General features: G+C 44.9%; 1 long non-coding RNA gene across 1 annotated transcript; it reads right to left on the bottom strand.

Moving 5' to 3' along the window:
* Positions 1 to 20,567: 20,567 nt before the first annotated feature.
* LOC144680289 (uncharacterized) lies at positions 20,568 to 23,414 on the bottom strand. Its single transcript, XR_013576524.1, has 2 exons — positions 23,350 to 23,414; positions 20,568 to 22,186 (listed from the first exon to the last, which is right to left on the bottom strand). It is a non-coding gene; the product is annotated as an uncharacterized LOC144680289 (long non-coding RNA).
* Positions 23,415 to 23,684: the final 270 nt, after the last annotated feature.

The raw sequence follows: 23,684 nt of genomic DNA, 5'->3' as shown, positions 1-23,684 counted from the left end.
GCAGGCAGGTCTGGAAAATCCCACCCTTACTGTCAGCTGTGGCTCCATGGTAGCATTTGAACAATTAAGTCAGAAGGTTATCCAATGTCCAGATCAGGGCTTGAACATAAAGGACGGAATCATCCCAGATTTGCACTTAAGTGTGGTAACAGGCAGGAAAAACAACGTTTTACACACTGGCTGCAATGGTGGTTTCTCACGCCATATGGTTCCAAAACGGCTGCCTTAAATAAGCATTCCCAGGAAACGTGCCCTTTCCATGGCGGGAGGGCTCTCATTCGCCCAGCACGCCATCATCTCGCTGCTACATCGTGCCAGGCACCATATTTAAAGTGCAGCCGCGTGCACACGTCCCAGTGCTTCTAGCCCAGGACTGCTGCACAGAAGACAGGATGGCCCCGGAAGGCAAAAAGACTGCAGTCCCCCAGTTTAGTGATGGGTCCCACAAACACCTTTTGGATACTGTGGAGGCCTGGCATGATGTCCTTGACACCCCGCCCGCTCTGGCTGCAGGATGGGCAGCAGCATCACCAAACCAGCATGGGAGGCAGTGGCAGCGGTGGGACTGAGGCCAAAGCCAGGGAGCCATTGTTGAGGATTTACTGAATCTGAGACAAATACTTGAGACTGGCTGTTGTTTCCAGAACAGAACTGTCAGGCTTCAGTTGTGTGGAAATTCCTAGGAGAAGGTTATGGAAAGAATCCTTGGAAAGAGGTCAGCCACCCAGTGCCACTACAGGGTGAATGGTCTCTTCCGTTGCACCTGGGTAAGTCACTCTTCTCATCACACTCAACTCACACACAAACCCATCACACATCCACAGAGAGCTCACACCTCAAGGGACAACACCACTAACTCTCACACACACCCCCTCATCTCCATCAGGCTCATACCCTCTCGAGCTCATGTCCTCACCCCGTCCATGGCTCCGCTCACCACACAAACATTCCATGCAGTGCCATGTGTCCTGCTCACACTCTCTCCATCTGTTTGCATGCAGGAGAAGCTGGCTCACATCAGCAGGGAGAGGTCCCAGACCGGGGATGGGATGGCCCACATTAGGCCAGGTCCTCCCTCACCTTCAGCCAAGAGAACACCTCCTCCATTGAAGAGCTAGAAATAAGCAGCCTGGAAGACCCATCACAGCGCTTACCCACACCCTCCACCAGCACAGAGACACACACCTCGGTGGGACCTAGATCTAGAGCAGGCTCAGGTTCACAATCTGGTGGTCACCACACGGACACATGTCCGCAGCAGCAGGGGGAGGCAAGTACGGCCAAGCTCCCTGGAACTCGGAAGATTGCTGGGGATCAGGCATCCATGATGTCCGAGTCAGATAACGAACCCCTGGATTTGGCCTTCCAACTCATCATGGAGAGTCAGCAGAAGGCAGGGTAACATTACACAGAGCTGTTGGAAGCCCACAGAGTGACTCATGAGTTAGGGGAGTGTGTCTGCCTGTTCTCCGATGAAGTGGTGCCCACATGCACACATACTGAGGTCTCCATGAAAAGCATGGCAGACGCCATGGAGACCCTGGTCCAGCAGAATGTGGAGCTGGGCTCAGCCCTGCACTCCATCACGGTAGCCATGGGTGACCTCCTGCAGCAGCAACAAGGGAGAAATGGGGCACCTTGACACCCCTCCAAGTGTTCATTCTCCTCAAGGAGTCAGTCCTGTCGCCCTGGGCACCTGGTGGGAGGAGCAGCAGCTAGACACCCCTGGGTCATCCACTCAGTGATCTCAGAGGCTGTCCTCTCCCTCCGAGTCCCCTTTGCCCGTTAGCCACTCACCCTCACCCTCTGTCACCACAGAGGGAGCAGCTGGCCAACGAGTGATCCTGGAGGGAGAAGTGTGTGTGTGGCAGGGCCTTTCGGAGCCTCGTGCCAGCACTGTCCCAAACACGCAGATTCTTCCTGTATCACACTCACCTCAATGTCCTCAGCATTTTGAATGCTGCCTGCTGGGGTTCACTTTCAGTTGTTCATCTGAGCTGAGCTGCATCTCCGCCCACCCACTGATCACACTCCCATGCAGCAGCTGATCCTGCCCACCACGACTCTCACTTCACTTTTAATTTATACAGCATGGTGGTAATACAGTATTTAGTTTACTCCTCCATCCTTTCCCTTCCCCCAGTCACCCATTTCCTTCCCCCCATCACTGTTGACCCCCTGGCATCAACCTCCACCTTAGTCCTTCCCAATTCCTGACACCCTGACTTCTTCTATCACCCTTAGTCCTTACCCTCTCCTGACTCATTCTTCCAGCCTTACTTCTTTCTCCAGCCTTATTCCTTCCCCCTTCCTGGCTCCTTCCTCCACCCTTACTCCCTCCCCTCTCCGCACTCCTCCCTCTCCCTGGACTCCCTCCCCTCTCCAGACTCCTTTGTCTCTCTGAACTCCTTCCCTTACACCTTCCACCCCCTTACACCTACCTCCCCAATTGCCATCTTCTCCCCGTTATCCCCTCTTCCCCCGATACTCCACCCTGTGCTCCTAACCTCTCTCCTGAAATATCCCTTCCCCCCCTCCCAACTTCACTTCCCCCATCACCTTCATTTCCACCCCCCCCGACCTCACTTCACCCAACACCTTTTCCTCTCCCAGTCGATCCTAGACCTTCTTCTCCCACCCCTGGTACAACTTCCTTTCCAAAACACAGCTGGACCTTCCTCTCCACCCCCTTGACCATCATCCGTTGTGAACAGGCCCTCAATAATGACTTTCCAACTTCCGTGAGCTGCTTCGCAGCTGAGCCATGTCCATGAATATCCCCCCAGCACGGCATGGACATTCCTTCAGGGTCCTGTTGCTGTCGGGCTCCAGCACCTTCTGCTCCTCAGGTGTCCACGATGTGACCAAGGCCCTGTCGGTAAGTCCCGACTTCTGCACGTCACACTTGTTAAGACATGTTCTGCACCGGCATGTTTTCCCGCTGATGTGGGCAGACGATCCAGCATAGGGGGAATGATTTCAGCAGGCTGGCCTTATACTGATATGCAGATGTATTACAATGAAGCTCTTAATGTCCGATGAAGGAAAACGCAGCCCACCATCAACAGGCTGAGCGGACGATTGCAAACTTGTTTCACGATGACATGATACCAATTTCTGGCCGCCTTGCCTTAATGTCTGCTCACGCCACCAAACATGCCTGACGCCAATAAGCACAGAAAATTCCACCCAAAATCTAGGCTGACACTCCAGTGAGCACTGAGGGTGTGCTACACTGTCAGAGGTGCCATCTTTCAGATGAGACATTAAACTAAGACTTTGCCTGCCTTCTCAGTGAGCTTAGAAATACTGTGGCATTATTTCGAAGACGAGTAGGGGAGATATTCCCAGTGTCCTGGCCAATGTTTGTCTCTAAACTAACCTGACCAAAGCACATTATTTAGTCATTATCACATTTCTGTTTGTAGAATCTTGCTAAGTGCAAATTGATTGATACATTTCTTGTATTACAATAATAAGTACACCTCAAAAGTACTTGATTGGCTATAAAGCATTTTAAGACTTCCTGAGATTGTGAATGGTGCTATGTAAATGTAATTCATTTCTTTTTCTCTTTATTACTTAAATGGAAGGTGCTGTGTTTTGTGCCTCAGAGAAATGCAGAGATGACACCAGTTCTATGTCTGAACAGGAATTTTATTCAATGCTTTCAAAATGTCTGCACTCTCATGCTTATAGCTTCCTGCTTTCAGTTTAGTTCTTCTTTCTCAGTCACCACAGCCAGGCTTGATTTATAGTACACAGTGAATGATTGACATGTGCACACAATCAAACACGGAACAATGGAACAATTGAATATTACACAAAGAATATAGCGTGAACAGAAAATCAGAGAGACTGGGAGTCCTGATTGGTAATAACTTGAAGCTATCACAACAACACTGGGCGGCAGTAAATTAGGTGCTAGGATGTATTAAATGGTTAATGCCAAAATAGTGAGCTAATCCTGCTACCTTATAAATCATTGGTGCAACCTCACTTAGAATACATTGTACAGTTCTACTCGTCAGAGTACAAAAAGGATATTAATGTCAGAATGCAGATGAGGAAAAGCAGAATGATTAAGGAGATGAAAGAATTGGATTTTGAGGAAAGATTATGTAAATTGAACATTTTCTCACTGGAAAAGAGAAGGTTGACAGGTGATATAATTGCTCTGTCTCGGATTCTGAAGGGGCTGTAGACCTTGTTCATTCTGCCAAGAAGAATTAGAGGACTTGGCTCTGAAGAAAGTAAATTCAAAACAAATTTGTGGAAATGTTATTTCAGTGAATGAGCAACAAATCTATAGAACAAACTCCCCAGGGAAATAATAGCAGCAGGGAATGTTGATTAATTTAAATAAAAATTAGCTAGATTTCTTCCAGAATATAATATTTTGGGATACAGCATACAAGTAATCTGAGAAATGATATGTGGTAAGTTTAGCACATTTGGAAGAAGCAGATGACTTTGGACATATGGTTCCTGAACCTTTTCAGCACTGGTGATTTCCTCACCTCATGTCCGGGTCTGTTCTGGAGTAGCTGATAGAGTTTGATTGCATTGGTTAGCCAGCAACTCTATTATTGTTGTATCCTGCAACTACACCAATGGTAGAAGGCAAACTAGATGGGCCTAGCCTTTTATTGTCTAGATGGTCCTCTGTTCCTAGACCTAAAACTACTCACTTCTCTATAGGAACCTACCAAGATCCCTTTTAAAAGACAGTCAAATAAATCATTATTTAGTTCCAAAAGGTGCTGATTGTATAAGAAAATGAAAGTTCCTGATATCTAAACTAAATTGCAGATTTTATAGGCTTACTCTACCAGTCCAATCCATTTCAAATAACTCATCTAACTGAATCTGTTCAGCCTCTTAATCATTTATCAACTTCAATTACATCCCTCTAAACCTGCATTTCTCCTCAGTGAGTTGGGAAGCCTCTCCTCATAGTTAAGCTACTCTTCTCTATATTTGCTGTAAAGTCTTGACATATTTTAAACTAGGGGCTGAAACTGGACACAATACTCCAGGTGCAGTTGCAGTACAGGCTTATATAACACAGTATTGTGCTCCTTGACTTGTACGCAGTAGCCCTGGATATACAACCGAAAGCATCATTTGCTTTCCATTGTATAGCTTATGCACCTTTAACAAGCGATTGACTATTACTCCCAGGTCTCTTCGCTGATCTGTTTCCATTTGCAGAAATCCTCACATCATGAAGATGACTGATGTTTTTAATCACATGTACATTACACCGTACTTCTCCATGTTCAACATGGATGACTACGGAATCCCCAAGCAGATCTTATATGGGCAAGCCCCAGGGCAAGCCTCAGGGCAAGCCACATCAAGTCAAACAGTACAAGCAATACAATGACGCCCTAAGAATGAGCCCTAGAAACTTCTGCATTGCAGGCCACCTCTCTTGGGAAAGTACTGCATCAGACTGGCCCTCATGGAGGCAAGCACTGAAACGTACTTCAGTATGCTTCGAGGGCAATCTACACCAAACTCGAAACATCTAACATGCCCAGAGGAAGGTCAGAGGTGGCACAGCTGCAGAAGTCCCCCAAGCATGAATAACGACAACATGAATGGCCAGTTCTGTAGATGCCTCGAATAGTAAGGAGTCTTCCATTATGTTAAATGGTATCTGGCACACATGGGCCTATCCAAATTAGCCTGCAGCCAATTGATTAGTTCCATAAGATTAATTCCTGCCCACATTTTGTGCCCTCTAAAAAGATGAGGATAGTTTCTGCCGGATCATTAATGGAAATGATAAACAGGCCATTTCCCGTTTCCATAATTATCAAAATGCAGTCTCTGTCACATGTTAGATGTGCTGTAAGATATTCCTTTAGTCTGCTTCATCATTTTGCATTCATCCTACTGGCAGAACGATGCTTGTATCAAATTTACACCAGTGTCAACATAATTTCTCACATGAATCACCTTTGTGAATTGATTAAGCTCTAGGAAGTCGGACCTAAGACTGCCCAGATATAATTCACGCAGAACCCAGCCAGGCAACAGAGAAAAGAAATGGCTACTCCTCATGGCTTTCATTCGAACCTGGGTTCCAGACATAAAAGAAAAGAGTCGAAGTCACCATGCCTCTTAATATTCAAAAAGGTTTAGTAAGATATATACTTTTAATTCATTTCAGCTGGGACAGTACAGTACCACAGAGGGGTCTCAGATTGATTCACAACCATGATTCCGCACACACTGGCCTGGATTTTAACCTGATCTGCTCAGGAAGATTGGCATAGGATTGGGTGAGAATGCCAGCTTTATACCTTGCCCTATTATATGTTCCATCAACTTCAGATGCAAACCTGCCCCATTCCTGCCTGCCTGGTGGGTTTGGTAAAAGCCAGGACCATTGAATTCCCAAATTTCAAGCGTGCTGCCCGGATAATATATTGAAAGAAAGCCAATTTACCACAGGAAAGGATGAAAATGCGATGGCCAGTCACCTTTAGGCATGCAAGAGGATTTCACAGGAATTAGTTACACAGCTACACAAGAAGAGGTTGACTGCCCACATTCTCAGCCATATGGCAAGTTGAACACAAGAGGAGAGCAGGAGAGAAAATAAATCGCTGACTCTGGTGATCCAAGCCAGACAGGCATGATGAAAGTTTTCTCTCCCCAGTAACTGTGCAAGTCCCTTTACAATGAAACCGGGGTACCTCAACCCACTTTCTCAGTGAATTCGGGGCATAGCACAACATTGCACACAACTAAAACAAAGTAGGATCACTCAAAATGCTTTTTAAAGGAGACCGTTGTGGGAAATAGAAATATTAATGGATATAATGGGAAGTTATTTGCATTAGGGTAAGAAACATCACAGGGTATATTTCATTTTGCATCCTTCTGTGTTATGACTGAGTTAGAAGTATTTGATACTCACAGTGGGTATTAACATAGAAAGGAATCGCTTTTAAAAAATATTTTTATGTAAGTCAACATAAAGTTTGAACCTTGTAAACCAGAACAAGAGGAATAAAGCATTAAATAGCAACAACTGCCAACAACGTCTCTTTTAAAAAAACAGAAGGGTTTTATTTTCAGCATTAATATTCCTTAGCTCTTGAGTATTAAAAGAACCCTAGAAATATAAATTAGTGAATACTTCAATCATAACGCCAGTACTTATATAATACTTCTCAGGCTTTAATATCTCAAACTGCACAAACAATTACCTCTTGAAATGCAGTGACTTTTGTCATATAGGTGAATAACTTCAAATATACATTTTAAAACCTAACTTCTAGTTTTGATAACAAACCTTGAATCACATCTGACCTTCCTCTGGTTCCCAGTAAGTTGCCTCAACTTACAGGTGCTACTTCTCTGAGACAGTGGCTGAACAAACCAGAAGAAGAGAGATCTCCCCGTCACTCTATATTACCAGTGCAGTGAACATATTGGGAAGATTTCCTCTCATCTTATTTCAAGCGAAAGTAGTCATCTTGCTCTTTTGGAATATTTTAATTTATGGAACAGCCATGCAGAAAAAAAACGCACATTATGTTTGATGTCTGCAACACTTGGCGACGAACAGAAATGATTAGCATGCCCTGTGCTTATAAAATATTTCTGATATCTGTCAAGAACCTGAATCAAGAAAGTATTTTAAAAGGAGCAGATGCACAGAAACATCATGGTCTTTCGCACATTCCAATTTCAAACAATGGCTTTTTAAGGCAACTTGAAAAGCGATGGAAGGAAATGGTGACATAAAAGATTTTATTTTACTGATAAGCAGTAGAGTTGATTAAAAATACAAATTGAATATCCAATAACATTATGAACGTCATAAATAGTTCAGACACTCTGCACTGTTTAAATATATGGAAAATGCAGATAACTTGTAGCTTTGCTTAACAGAACTGTCCATGCATGGACAAAACTGTTCCTGCTAGGTTGCATTCACTTGTGATCCTGTCATTTGGTGGTGCAGAGCCAGCCCCTGTATTACTTAACAAGTACGCCTAACAGAGTTTTGCAAACTGCTGACACAGCTCCTTGTGCATTTTAAATACACTGAGCACTTGTAATGTGCTTTAGTCTAAACTTATTTTTTGACTTATTAATGAGTGGATCTGATGATGTCACTGTATTGCTTCAATCATACAAAGCAGATAGGCAACAGCGCATAGAGGCTGGTTGACATTTTCAGACTTTGCTGCCCTCTTCTGACAAAAATAATTTTAGCAAGTGAACGAAAAGCAAGTACAAGTTTCAAAATGATTTCGATTTGAATACATTTTAAAATCTTCAAAGTTTTGCAAATGCTACAGTTCTTATTTGCTCCTTTTGCCTAGAGATGCAGGTAATATTTTAAAGGAAAGAAATTTAAACTAAACAGAGGGTTTGGAATTCAAATCTTCCACTTTCTTGCACATTTGAACGTTCCACTGGCATATAGAGCCTTAGCTGGTAAAGTAACAGCATTGATATGTAAACCATGACCCGGTGAAGGAAGCACATGTTGTATCTATATAACTATAAGCCTTTTATCTACTACACATCCACAGTATGCGGAAACTCAAATTGTTGTGCTTACCTGATTCTAATAACCAGTTATCTCTTGTTACCCCTGCACATCAACTCCAATATAGACAGGTAACAAAAGCAGACAATTATAAAAACTATCTATCACAGACTGGCAATCAACCCAAATCCAACCAATCAAATACTTCTCTTTTTTCAAAATTATATACCAGGGACTGCCGCAAAATAAAATTGTTCAGGAAGTTTCTTGCAGCTGTTTTGGGATGGCATTTTCTTTCTTTGTTCAGATCATTACGTATGCCAAGAATAACAGCCCTGAATTTACTTGCCATTTTTGGTGTGTTTCTGTCAGTGTACCGTACTGGCAATTTTGTGGATGGCTTCTGGGTCAGGTCTTGTTTCCAACAGGTTTCCTCCAAAAAAAATGGCAGTGCTATACAGCCAAACATGACCTGAAGCCTTCCATGCATTTGCTCATTGATATATATTAAAGATATATTATTGCATGTCAAAGAGGAAACCAGGGCTAATCATATCCCAGGTATAAAGATTTAATTGCCACCAAAAAGCATGCAGGGATCATGATGCTTGATTAAACTATGCCCATTCAAAGTGATGTAAATGATAGTGGTGTGCAGCCCTGCACTGAATTTGCTGTTGAGTGGCTGCACCCATCATCATGGGACCCAAGTTCATGCAAAACTAGCGCCACCTAAAACTAGGTGCTTCTCAGGCTGCCGAGGGAGCTCCTGCCCCTGAGCAGGTGATACTTATTAGGCCCGACCCCTCCAAGCCTCGGGCCACCAGAGGATGTCCGCCGAGGTCATCAGAGACATCAGGACGTAGCAGTCAGCAGGCTGCCTCCACCTCTGCTGCGGATGTCGGGACTGTACCCAGGTGTAGCGCTAGAGTTAGGAAAGTTAAGAGAAATTGATGTCACTTTTGGAAGTGAGTGATGTAAGCATTTCTAACCCTTCTTCCTCAAAGAACCACATTGGGTGAGGGCAGCCCATCAGCATTGATAATCTGCGGCATTTGTGCCTCCTCAGTGGTAGTGGCAGAAGAAAAGACATTCACGGGAGGAGGAGATCCCTAGGCATGTCCACATCTCAGTCGCAGCAGTGTTTGCATCTTTAGATGGCGGCGGAGGTTTCAAGTCTTCTCTCGCATCGCTCTTGTTCCTAAGTGAGCTCTCAGTTCCCAGAGTGAGCTCACTCATAGGGACCCACAAACCAAAGCAAAGATCATGGCCTGGCAATTCATGAGGTCAGAATGCACAAGTGTGAATGTGAGACTTGTTCTCGCTGAAAGTGGGTGGACATCCCCTGAGTGGAAAGAAGCTGGCATTGAGGGCTGGGAGAGATGTGGCCATATTCCCTCATTTGTCTTTAGTCTTCCTGGAACCTGTCAGCGATTAACGTATCATGGGCATGTCTTCCACGTCTTCCTTCCTCCATGGTGTGATTGTGCTCATACTGACCCTCAGCATCTCCTGAGGTTCCTGGACTTCCTGATCTTCATCCTCTGATGAGCTCTCATCCTCCTCCAGCCCATCCACCGGCAGGGGGGTAACCTCTTTGCATAGCCAGATTGTGAAGGGTGCAACACACTGCAATGATGCAGGGAACCCTGTCAGGAGTGTATTGCAGTGAGCCACCTGAGTGGTTCAAGCATCTGAAATGCATCTTCAGAAGGCCTATGGTCTGCTGTATAAGAGAGTGTGCGGAGGTGTGAGCAGCGTTGTACCTCTCCTTGGAACGATTCTGAGGGCAACGCACCGGTGTCATCAGCCAACACTTCAGTGGGTACCACTTATCCCCAAGCAGCCATCCCTGCAGACATAATGGTCCCTTAAAAATCTCAGGCACCTGGGAGTGACTCAGGATGTAGGAGATATGGCAACTCCCAGGGTACCGTGCACAAACATGCCGTATGTGCTCCGGTGATCACACACCAGTTGTACGTTGATGGAATGATAGCCCTTGCGGTTTATAAACATTAGGGGCTGCTGCCATGGAGCCCGTATAGCCACACGGGTGCAGTTTATTGCACCCTGCTCCCTTAGGAAGCCTGAGATGGTGGCGAAGACGGTGAATCTCACAGCCTGGCTATCTTCATCCAGACCAAACCTGACATAATGATGGGCCTTCCTGTAAAGGGCATCTATGACCTCCTTTATGCATCGATGTGTTGCGGACTGAGAGATGCTGCACAGATCCCCTGTTGATCCTTGGAAAGAAACAGAGGCCAAGAAATTGAGTGCGACGGTCACCCTCAAAGCCGCTGGCAGGGGTTACCCTCCAACTCCACATGGTGTCAGGTCTTCATGAAGAATGTGGCATATGTGATGTACCAGATCTTGGGACAAGTGCAGACATGCACGGCATTGCCTCTCATTCATTTGTAAATAGGAGACCCTTGGACGATAAACCCTACGTCTGGCGAGTCACCCCCATTGTCTGGGTCTCTCCTCCTGACCCTCCTGTTTATGCTCTGGCTCCACTTGACCATGTCCCTCCTGCTGGAGCTGCGCGCGGAGTCACCTCTCCCTCCTTCGCCTCCTCCATTGCATTAGGACCCTGACAAAGGCAGCATCAAGACCTGGATCCATATGTGCTTTTGCCTTCTCTCTGAAAGGAAACATTGAAGACATTAATGATTCAAAGGGCAAGAAAGCAAAGCTCAGAAGATGACACATTTGGAAACTGTAAGGTTCCATAGATTTTCCTGTCATCCTTGCATGGTGGCTGATGCCGCCTTGTTCCTGAGACACTAACACACACATCAAGGTGACCAAGATGGCATCGTAGATATGTAACGTCTTGAGCCCTGTGTGGGATGCTAAAGTTTCAGTGAGATGAGTGACCCAACCTAAATCTGTGCTCCAACCTCTGATGTGGCATATTAATGACCAATCAGTGGCTCATGGTTAATGTCCTTTGTGTGCTCTTTGTCCCATTAGAAGCGTCACATCTGGTAAAAATGTGACAGGCCTTCATTGATGGAATGCCATATATGATACAGCTGTGCCTCCCTCACTATTGCCTGCATTCCCAAATTCTACACTCCTATGTGTTACTCTTCAGATGCAGCGATTGTGTTTTGAAGCCATTGAGTTCTGAGTAGCCCTTTAACAGTGCTAATGAAGCCATTGGCTTTCAGTGGCTTTCACCGCAAGGAGGTCTCCCTCCTTTCTTTCTAAGCAGAATCCTGTTCACTCCGGCAGCAACAAGAGGTTAGGGTGTGATCCAGAAAGGCCGCTCTCGTGTTCGCCTTTCCCCCTGACTGCCATTCCACAGCCTCCCCTCCCTGTGTTCGTGTTCGTCGACCTCACCCTCGCCTCACAAAGGTTGAAGTGTTTCTGAAAGTGGAGGCCTGCATGAGTGCCACAGCACAGTGGTGTTCTTCAGGCCAATGTAGGCAAAGAGCAGGAGCAGACGAACCCCACAGCCCCAGCAGAGTAGCGTTCATCACAACATGACCGGCCCAGCACTGTGGCAGGTAGGCTATGTATGTTGCACTCAGCTTGAAGTCACCAGTGAACTGAGGTCTGACTTGCGCATGCCACCCCTTTTCAAAAGGGTTTCAGGCCGATGTAATTTCCTGCTGGCATGGTGCAAGATTGGAACATGTGACAAGGTTCCAGTGAGCAGCTGTTTTAATGAGCACTCATGACATGTTAATGAATGCAAATAGCGTTCATGCCATTAGTCAGCGGGACAGCCAACCCACCATAAACCCACAATTGGGAGAACTGCAAGCTGTTTTACACGGGCAGATTTCCGACTTTTTGCCTGCCGCCGGATTCTCCGCTCCCGCCCGCCACTGCCGCGATGGGAAAATTCTAGCCAGGAAGTCGGGATAAATTTTCAGGTTGGCAAACTATAAGCACTAGACTGCCACAGGGATCAGTGCTGGATCCTCAACTATTTCCAATCTATATTGAAGACTTGGGTGAAGCGACCAAATGTATAATAGCCAAATTTGCTGACGATGCAAAGATAAGCAGGAAAGCAATTTGTGAGGAAGATCCACATAGTCTCCAAAGGGAGACAGTCGAGTTATTTGAATGGGCTTAAATCGGCAGATGGAGTATAATGTGGGAAGATGTGAGGTTGTCTGCATTAGCGAGAAGAATAGAAAAGGAGAATATTATTTAAATGGAGCGAAACTGCGGAATGCTGCAGTATGGAGGGTTCTGGGTGTCCTTGAGCATGAATCAAAAAATGTTAGCATGCAGGTACAGCAAGTAATTCAGAAGGCAAATGGAAAGTTGGCCTTTATAGCAAAGGGGGTGGAACATAAAAATAGGGGGGTTCTTGCTACAACTGTATGGAGCATTGGTAAGACCACATCTGGAGCACTGTCTACTGTTTTGATCTCCTTATTTGAGAAGGGGTATACTTGCATTGGAGGGGGTTCAGAGAAGGTCCACTAGGTTGATCCCTGGGATGAAGGAGTTGTCTTATGAGGAAAAGTTGAGCAGATTGTGTCTATATTCATGTCAGTTGAGAAGAATGAGAGGTGATCTTTTCACACTGCTACTACGCAGTAGCAATATGAGTGGTATTTTCCACGAACAGAATGCTGCCATCAAGCCAAAAAGACATTCTTCTACCATATAAATGAGTAGTGTGATATATGACTTTCAGTGCTAATGCAATGTCAGTTACATAGGCCGTACATCCCAATAACTGGCGGTTTGTATCAAATGACACATCCCTTCGGCTGTTCGCAATAGACAGAGCGCCAACCACAAACAGCCAGCCCATGCTTGCAAAACTCAGAACATAGGGCAGAATTTTCTGCCTGTCAGGCGGGCGGTGCAGGAGCGGGCCTGGACCCAATTGGGTCCATGCCGCCATTTTACGTGGAAGGGCCAATTAAGGCTCGCCCAGCGTGACGGGCACCCGGAACCGCTGAGCGCTCCCTGTGTGGGTGGGGTGGGGTTTGCCTAATTCGGGAGTGCGCTCTTTCGCGCATGCGCATGAACGAGCGCAGAAATCTCCCCACAGCGGTGCCTCAGGGAAATTAGTTTTAAGTCCAAAAAGTGCTATAAAGTGGCGAGGAAGTTTTTATGACAACCCCCTCATGTGAAACTGTCACATGAGCTGGGACATGTGCATTAAGTTTAATAAAAATTTTTCTGAAAATTTTAAATCATTCATGAAACCTTATCCCGCCCGTGGGTGAGGTTCCATGAAAAATGCAAAGGCCGCATGGTCTCTTCGTCTGCCCGCCAACCTTAAGGCTGGACAGGCAGCTCAGCCGATTGCCTTAATTGGTTTTTAACAGGCCTTAATAGGCCTTTGACAGTTTGAACTGAAAATCTAAATGACACGCGGTGACATCGGGACACATGCCCGATGTCACCCCATGTCATTTTACGCATCGGCGAGTGGGCCCCGCCCCCGCTCACTGAGCCAAAGATTCTGCCGATAATGTCCAACATTAGATGTGATTCCCCTATTGGACAGCTCTTGCTGAACAATCCCAACTGTGCTAAGAATTGCATTTATAACCAATTTAATATAATCAGTTGGGTTCTCAATGTGACTCACTTATGCTTGCTAGAGGCTACATTCATTCATACGCAGGGACCTGTCCTCTGTGGACCAAAGGAACATGTCCAGGTATTACACCTTTCTTTAATTAAACAGAAACATGGGGGACAAAAGTTCCTTGATGCATTCTCTATGGCAATGCCATGAGCAATTAGAGTTAATTTGCCCATCTATCATTACCTTTTTCTCATGCAGTATAAATTATTGCTCAATTGTTAAGCTCAAAAGGTGTTGCCAACTTCACATGTCTTAATGAAATGCTGTATCATGAGTTATATACATTTTTGATACAGTGAATGATGTTAGTGCTTCATTTTGAAAGTGATCATTAAATAATGTGGTTGCCAGGTTGTCACCTCTGACATCTGGGAAGCTGTCAAGGGAGAGAACATCATTGCAAGAAGGTAAAAATCTTCAGATGTATTAGAGTATATTAACCACTGGATAAAGTGCTATTCTGCATCATACAAGAGTGAAATCCAAAGATGATAGTGTGAAATGTGCCCATAGCTTTGATTTTTGTTCATTTAAGTTCTGCTCAGTTATCCGTTTGGCTGTTCCAAAGCTTTGACAGATGGCTGAGTTCCTAGCTGCCTTCAATGGATTCAACTCAGGATGGTCTATTAACACAGTTGCTCATTGTGAATACTTGGTTGACTTCCAAATCCACTAATGGGTTCAGCTCAGCTGGGGTTAGTTATACAGTAGTTCAACGGAATCTTGTTATGAATGCTTGGCTGACTTCCAACCCCACTAATGCATTCTGCTTAGAAGGGTTTGTTGATGCAGCTGTCAAGGGCAATGTAAGCCTGGTTATTTTGACAGATTTATAAGATGCTAAGAGGATTATGGTTTTTTAAGTAGATGTCCAAGTACTCTTTGTTTATTTTATCAGATCTGTAAGCTTTTAAGAGGATTATGGTTATTAAGTGGCCATTCAATCAATCTTTTTTTATTTCGATAGATTTATGAGCTTCTCAGAGACTTCTTAATGTCATTATAGGACTTGTGAGTTATTTTTATAGTGGATAATGTGTTAGCGAGTTGGTGGCGAGAGGGGGCTATGGGAGAGTGAGTGGGGCATGGGGGTAAGAGGGTGAGGGTTATAGGACCTCACACTCCTCTCCAGAACTGGGCCAATGTCTTTGCAAATGGAGGTGGGCCTTATAACCTGGCCTCCTCAGGATCAGCCTACTTTCATCTCCACCTCAGGCCTGCTGCTGGAGACAGCAGCCTCAACTCCAGCCTGCCCTGGCCTCCCCACCATTAAAATAGCATCAGGGGGCACTGTCGGTCAGGAGGCGGGATAAAAATGTCAGAAACCTCCTGACTCTCAATTCCTTCCTCCAAGATGAAAATCCAGCCCCAGGACTTGAGCACAAGCATCCATGCTGGACACTCCAGTGTAGTACTGAGGGAATGCTGCACTGTCAGATGTGCTGTCTTTTGCATGAGAAATCAAATTGTGGCCCCATCTTCCCTCTCAGGTGGACGTAAAAGGCCCCATGACATTATTTCAAAGAGGAACAGGGGAGTAATCACCGGTATCCTGGCTAATATTTATTCCTCAATCAACATCACAAATAACAGATTGTCTGGTCATTATCATATTCCTGTTTGTGAGAGTTTACTGTGTGCAAATTGGTTGCCATGTTTCCTACACAACATCAGTAACTACGCTTCAAATGTATCTCCTTGGTTGCAAAGCACTTTGTGACATCCTGAGGTCATGAAAGGCGTTTTATATAAACGCAAGTCTTTCTTTCTATTTCGAAGAAGAGATGAGGAATTACTCTAGCGTCCTGGCCAATGTTTATCCCTCAATCGACAACACTAAAAGAGATTATCTGGTCATTATTACATTGTTCTCTGTGGGAGTTTGTTGTGTGCAAAGTGGCTGGTACCTTTCCTACATCACCACAGTGACTATATTTTTAAAATACTTCATTGGCTGTTAAAACAGTTTGGCATGTCTGATGGTCGTGAAAGAGAAATGGTGCTAGAGAAATGCAAGTCTTTCTTTCATTCCTGGATTGAGCTAGACTTGGATCTGATAGTCCAACTGTTTCCAAGACCAGTGGGAATGTTTTCTTCCACTGAGTACCAGGTATGGATTCCTTGTGGAATTCCCTAGTGTGCAATTTTAATGGAGGAGGAAGGAGGCCATTGTAGGGCAGAGGAAAGGGAATTGAGACAGTATTTAAGGAGACATTGCCTTACACAACATTATCTCTGAAAATAACTTACAAATCCTGTGAAGGCCACAGTGAAGAGATCTGTGTGAGAAGAATGTACTTCAAAGAGGCAAAAGGGGAGCTGTGGCAGCCACGGACAGAAATGAGTGGACTCAATATTTATGCCAGAGACTCATTTCAAGCAGTGATGGGGGTCCAATGCAATATCACCCAAGGTTCTAATAGACATGGATTTGTCTGGCCACTGACACTGGAGGAGGCCTGGGTAATTCATTCAGCTTGACTTGACAGCAAATCAGCATTGCAAAAAGGCCATCAAAATAGCAATATGTACCATTGTGATCTCCAACCATTAACTTACTCAACTTTCTTAACAGAAAGTGGTATCAATTCTCTGAATGTCCAGGCTGCATGTGACCAGATGTAAAGAACTTGTCACATAAACACCAAATATGAAGGAACTGTCTATGATGCATTCACCCTCAGGAATTCTGCCTGAGTTTTTCAAGGAAGACTGTAAATGAACGAATTACTTATGGATGATATGGTACACCTCTCGAAAATCAGCCCTCTAAGAATTGTTATAAAAGCAGCTGATGAGTGTGAGAATATGTGCTTCCACAGAATGGTCATTGAAAGGACCATTTGGGACCATTTTGCTGCCTTGATTGACCAGAAGCTGCTTTGCAATAGTGTTTTGAAGCTTCTGGTTGTATCCACTGCTCCATCAATCTCACCATCTCCAACAGCTAGAGAAGTATTCATCCCAACACCTCCATGGCCTACTCTTCATAGAAGACCAGTTCACTGTCTGGAATGCCCTGGTTTACACTGGCACCCTAAGAAGGTTGTGGTAAGGCATTTGAGCACTATTTCTTAGAGGGTGTCACCCAGTTCATGTTGATTTGCTGTTGTTAAAGTGGAGGAAGAAACTATACAACATTGTGCACAAGAAATTGCTGTTAAGGTAGGTGGCAATACATGTTGTAAGATCTTGAGCTGATGAATCCTTAACCACGGTGCATTGCTAAGGATTACTTGCACATCCATTACTTTTAGGAGAACAGTGTGCTGCTATCCATAATGCCTGAAGAAGAAATTGAGCAACATGCTACAGGCGGAACTCCCAACGTCACCGCAACCCATTTAAATTTTCAAGAAGGCGGGGGCGCAGCAAAATAAGCTGTGTGCCCGCTGACCTGTCAATGGCCAATTGAGGCCATTGACAGAGCAATTAAAGTAGTTAGTGGACCTGCCCGTCCAACCTTAAGGTTGGCGGGCAGGCCAGGAGCCCCGGCGGGCAATAGAAAAAACATGAAACCTCATCCACCGGCGGGATGAGGTTTCACGTGGGGTTTTAAAAATTTTAATAAAGTTTTTTTGGAAATTATGGACATGTCCCAACTCAAGTGACATTGTCACATGAGGGGACATGTAAGGGAAATTTTTTTTTTTCTATTTTTAATATTTTTGAAAGTAGAGACGATCTCCCTGAGGCTGCACTTTGCCTCAGGGAGGTGATGGTGCTATTTTGTGTGCATGCGCGAAAGAGCACCCTCTCAATTTTAGGAATCCCCCCCCACCCGCACAGGGAGCGCATAGCGCTTCCCGCCAGACGTCACACTGGGCGGGCCTTAGTTGGCTCGCCCACGTAAAATGGTGCCCCGCCCGCCCATCAACTTCCCCCCCAACGGGGGGAAAATTCAGCCCTAAGTCCAGGAACCGAAGGCTCAGGTAAGTTCAGGGGGTCCCAGGATGGGAAGGGGAGAGAAGGCGTGGGAGGGGGGCGCACGAGGGGGGCAATCAGGGTCTCGTGGCAGATGCAAGGGGGAAAGGAGGTCTGGAGGCCACCAGATCTTAAAGGAGGGGGGATGCCTGACTTCACAAGGGGGCTTCTGATGGAGGCGCCCACCCCCACCCCCAGGCTTCCCTCCCAGGATGTACCTTTGATATATTTCAGACTTCCCCCATGGAAGTTCAATCTTCCTGCCAGGCTAAAAATTGAGGCTGGGGGGGAAACGGCACTTCAGTGGCCACTAATTGGCCACCTAAGTGCCTCAGCTGGGACAAGGGTGTAAAATTGCAGTGTGGTCAGGGCAGGCGGGAACCCAAAGCCTAAAAGCCTGTCAGTAAGGGAACGTAGAGCTCTGGCCAATGTCTCATCCCGTGGTGTCCGACAGTTAGTTCATTGGTATTGGTATTGGTATACTCTTATTCCTGTCTCCTTACAATTCCCATCTTCTTGCCAGATCTTGTATTTGAAGATATGCTTTAAAACTGGCACAAAATCATAGATGAACCATTCATTTCAGTTGCCTGACAGTCAACTCAGTGTGTCAAAGCTCGCCTACTCACCTGCTGCTCCTCAACTGCTTCTGCAATTGTGTAATAAGCAGCTGTGCTCTCTTTAAGGACAGGGTTTTAAGCGGTCAGTTACATAAAAGCAACCGCCCATGATTAGGATTTTTCTTGGATTCATGTGTGGGAATTTTCCCATCCCGAATCACCATGGAATGGAGGCGCGACAGCACACAAACTGACCGTCAAGTGGCGAAGCTAGAAACCCCGCCTCCGTCGCTGACCCCTGCCATTTTCCCAAAGGCGGGAGATTGGGAATGGACTCCGACTAGCCCCACTCATGTGAACGAGCTCTTTTACATCGTGGTGGGCTCATTAAGGCGCCCTCCTCCAGAAAGTTTACTGATTTTCAGCGAGGCAGTGAGGCTCAGCAGTTGTCGGCTTTTACATCAGTTCATGGAGGCGGAAAGAGTTTTTACAAGGTAAGTAAAACGGTTTTGCCTCCTTTAGAGTTTGTCAGAAAATTTTAGGTACTGTAGCCCGATTTATTTCTGCGTTCATTAAAGTGAGAAACGACAGTGACTGGAAGATTTAACTAAACAATGTGTTTTCCAAATTTTTACTTGACTTTATCGGGCATGTTGAACGAATTACTAGCTTTGTGTGTGATGAGGAGAACAATGAACGGCAACCTGGTCGCTAGCATGCACCCTCTTTTTGACCAGTTGCCGGGTGATACTTGGTCAGGTGTTTACCCATCCTCTGGTGGGGAAATGCGAATAGCAGCCAACTCCGATGCACCCGCCGAGTGAAACATCGTGAGACAGCACGATGACATCAGGACGCACGCCCGACGTCATCACATGTCAATTTACGCACCGGCATGTCGGGCCCGCCCCTGCACGCTGACTGTAAAATCCTGTCCTATGAACAAAGCAGCGTGGGGAAGTACAGAATTGAAAACACTATGCAATTGACCTAGCCTGCCCCAAAAATCATACTATCCAGTTACTGCTGTAATTTCTTAGGGCAGGACATATCACATAGATTTTACAATATTGTTGGCTAATTGCCATTACACTCTGATAGGAACAAACTTTACTCAGCATATGACCCTTGGCTGAGGGTTGTCAGTGGCGGGGTGGGGGGTGGGGGCGGTGGGGGCAGTGGCGAGGGCGGGGGTGGTGTGATGGGTGGCATGCGTTTCAATGGGCAATTTAATAATCCAAAACTGAAAAATAGTTTTGCATTTATATAGTGCCCATCATTTGCCTTGAAAACATCTTAAGTGCTTCACATCTTCACATACAATGATTGCTTTAAGATGGAGTGATCCTTGGCAAAAAAGTATAGACAGATGTGGTCGCCACTTTATACACAGCAAGACTCCACAACAGCAATGAGGTGAATGATTGTTTCTTATGGAGGGAAGAACGATTGCCAAGACATAATTAGAACTTCCTTCTCTTCATTGCATAGTGCCATGAAATCTTTATAATGCCCAGCTCAACCAACTGTTCAACTCTGGTTGAACATATAAAGCTAGATTATAAACTCTAGAGCTGAAGCAGGATTTAACCCACAACCTTCTGACTTCAGATTGAAGAGCACTACCAATTAAGCCAAGCTGACACTGCCAATGTCTTTGTAATTAAAACATGTTTTGATTAAAACATGCTTAATTCACCTAAACACTGTTTTATCAAGCACTGACAACTGAAAATAAATTGATAACCCCCTCTGCTTTCTTTCTTTTTTTGGCATAATTAAAGCCTTTTCCCCTTTCATTAAAGAAGTCTATGATATTTTATTTAACATACTTGTATCCATTCTGACAAGTCCTCTGGGAAGAGTTATGAATTGTTGAACCCTGCATCACTAACATTCTGTCTAGAGTGTCTCTTAAATGTTATTATTATAAGAGTGCATGAAAATTACTGTAAGGTATTGCTGGCCCTTGCTGCTTAAGTAAGATCATTAATCATTTAATGGTAAACTAATAGCAATTACTGCTGTCAATTTCAAATGATTAAACAATTATAATTGCAATGTTATGTCCATAGAGTTTTGTGTGATTGATTAGCACAGTGTATGAAAAAAAGCTGTCTGAGGAAAAGCATATTTTTCGACTTGGAGAACACATAATCACATTTACAGGCAGGACTTATTTTCAGGGAAGACTGAACTTTGTGGATATCTTGGCATTTTCTACATTTCTCTGAAACCATTAACTGAAAGTTTTGCATACTGTACAGCTGGAATAATAAACTTTTCATCAGTCAGCTCTGTTAAGTGTTAGTTTAACTACTTGAGAAGTGTGAAAGGAGTGCTACTACACGTTTGTCATAATTGACCAATTTTCTGTCATTTTTGCTATTTAATTTCTGTTTCATTAAGTCAAGTGTAGGAACTATTTTGGCCTGGTCTCTCCTTTGATCCTTGGCTACTAAAACCTAAAAGGAAAAAAAGAGTTAATAGCTTTCATGCAAGGAAGAGGAAAATAACCCATTTGCTCACTCAACAGGAGGGTGTTTACAGCAGCAGAACAGCAGGCAATTAAATACATGTGCATAATTGTTCAATAAGTGCAATTCATAACTTTATGCAGTGCCTGGCATCTAGAAAAGTGTACGTATACAAGTCAACAATGACACCAATGATTTGCTTAAGATGTTGATGAAATACCTTGTATTTTCTTCTTAAAAAATAAATGCCTGCAATTACTAAAGAGAAAGTCTGGGCACACTCAAGTATTTAAATCCAGCACATACACATTATGGCTGGACACACTAAATCTCAGTATTTAAATCCCCATATTTTAAAGCTCATGCTTTGGACATAACTTCGACCCTCCTATTGACACCCTCCCCCAATACCTCCTGAAATTGGTAAACTAGCAAAAAGCTTGCTCTGGTTTTCAGGGCTTGCACTGAACATTTCCAACCTTTCCTATTTTCATGGTAGGTGTCCATGTATTATACTCTGCTGAATCACATCTCTTTCATTTTGTTCTTCAATTTTTCAACTGAATCAGCATTCACCTTGGTGACAGTCTTGTTACAGAGTTGCCTGGAGAAATGATTCTGTGATGGAGGCAGAGGCTGACATGTTGCCTATTCCACAGCACCACAGCAAGAGAGAAACAACTGTATCTGGACTTGCTTCTGGCTGCTGGATGTTCCCCTGAGCCAGGAAGTCTTTACAGCCCAGTAAGTCAAAAATGGACTAAGTATTCAAGCAGCCACTGTCTTGAGAGATAGCATTTAAACTTGTAAAGGAGCGCCACCATTTCCAGAGGCACCAGCAAATGCCACTTAATACAAGCAGGTCTCCAGAGACAGCAGCAAGCTCATTTATCTGACAGTTGCACTATAAGTGAATTGGCACTCTTGCTAATGGACGAGTGAAAAGCCACCTCAGGCGTTCATTTGCCAGCTTTCTGTCAAAGGCAGCAGTGCCACAGGAACAAATGCAAATGGCAAGCCGTGCTGGCTGCCACGTCTTCTGGCCACGAGCAGACTGAGTATTCAGCCCTCGCATGCAGGTCATCAATGCTTTTTTTTTTGCATTGTCGAAAGCAAGGAAGATCTGCCAACCAGAAAATGAAAGTTACTATTATTCCTTTTAAACAACTGCCTGCGCACAAGCTATAAGCAGAACTACAGAATTGGTACGAAACATAAAAGAAGTAGAAAATCAGGAATAAGGTTTCCAATGTGCTGCTCCTTGACATGCACTAGAGGGACATATCACTAACCCCCAGCCTACAATTTTCTGGCCATTAAAGTTATTGTCAAATTTATCTTGGAACAGCTCGACTGAATTGCTTTTGGAGTGTAGTGGCTTATTATGTATGACAGAACTGGGTGTTTATTTCTGCTGTTCTGCTGTGCATTTTCAGAATTGTGATCACATCCCAAAAATCTGATTAGGCTTACTTTTTTATGAGTGAAGTGCCCCCTTAGCTATATTACTGAGCCTTTCTATTATGCCCAGAGTTTCAGGCTACATTGCAACAACATTCTTCCAACATGCATGGGGTGTAACAATATTATTTGGCATGCGTGCTTTCGCCAGAAACAAAATTGGTCCCCATAATTATGGGCTCTGCAATTTATTTGTTTTATTTTGATTTTTTAAGGGGGCGTAAGTTAAAGTACAGATTAATCATTTTCAAAAAGGTTTTCAAAAGCAGATAACAAGAGTCGTGCCCAATAAGTAATAGCATAAGAATTGGTTTGTTGCTAACATTGAAACATTTAAATAAGATAAATTAACTCATATACTAAGCCAAAAAATTTGTAGTTTCAACTGTAACGTGGTACATCATGAGGTCAGGATTTTACGCTCGCCCCCGACGGATTCTGAGGCGGGGCGTGGAGCGTGAAGTTGCACGGATGGGATTCCCTCCGGGATCCCGCCTTCCTTGACCTCAGAGCGATTTTATGCTGGGGCAGGCAGGGCCCCAATTATGGCCCTTAAGTGGGCCACTTAAGGACCGTTTCCTGCCCAGCTTCACATTTTAGGCTGGCAGGTGGATGACAGCGCAGGGTGTGGGGTGGTTGGTCGGAAATGGAGTTCAATCTCGGGCAGGAAGGGGGAGGGTCCGCCTCCATCAGAAGCCCCCTTCTGACTGGGGCCGCCCTCCCCTTAAGGCCCGGTGACCTGCGGACCTCCCTCCTCCCCCGAGACACCTGTCATCCCTGGCGACCACACCCCCCCCCCCTACAGGCCTTCCCTACCCTCCTTACCTGGATCCCTGACACTCAGCTTTTTCTCCAGTTCCCTGGACTTAGGCTCAGGAAGCTTCTTGCAATGTCTCTTCTGGCCACTGCAGCACTGTTCCTGGAGGGACTGGAGAGCTGCCGGTCAATCTGACTCCAAGGTGGGGCTTCCTCCTGAGTGAGGGGCAGAAGTCCCACCTACTGCCAATCAACTCTTGTTAGAACATAAAAAGGCAGCGGGGCTTTCAGAGTCAGCAGGGATGTGAACCAGCCCCTCTAAAAATTCTGACCATGAAAGGTTAGAATTTCCAACCTATTAAAATCTATGTAAGCTTGTCCGACATCCAGTATTGGATGAGCAA

The sequence above is a fragment of the Cetorhinus maximus genome, chromosome 5 (genome assembly GCF_964194155.1).
Source record: "Cetorhinus maximus chromosome 5, sCetMax3.hap1.1, whole genome shotgun sequence".
NCBI lineage: Eukaryota > Metazoa > Chordata > Chondrichthyes > Lamniformes > Cetorhinidae > Cetorhinus > Cetorhinus maximus.
The sequence above is the reverse complement of the archived record's forward strand: the minus strand, read 5'-3'. Positions and strand labels throughout refer to the sequence as shown.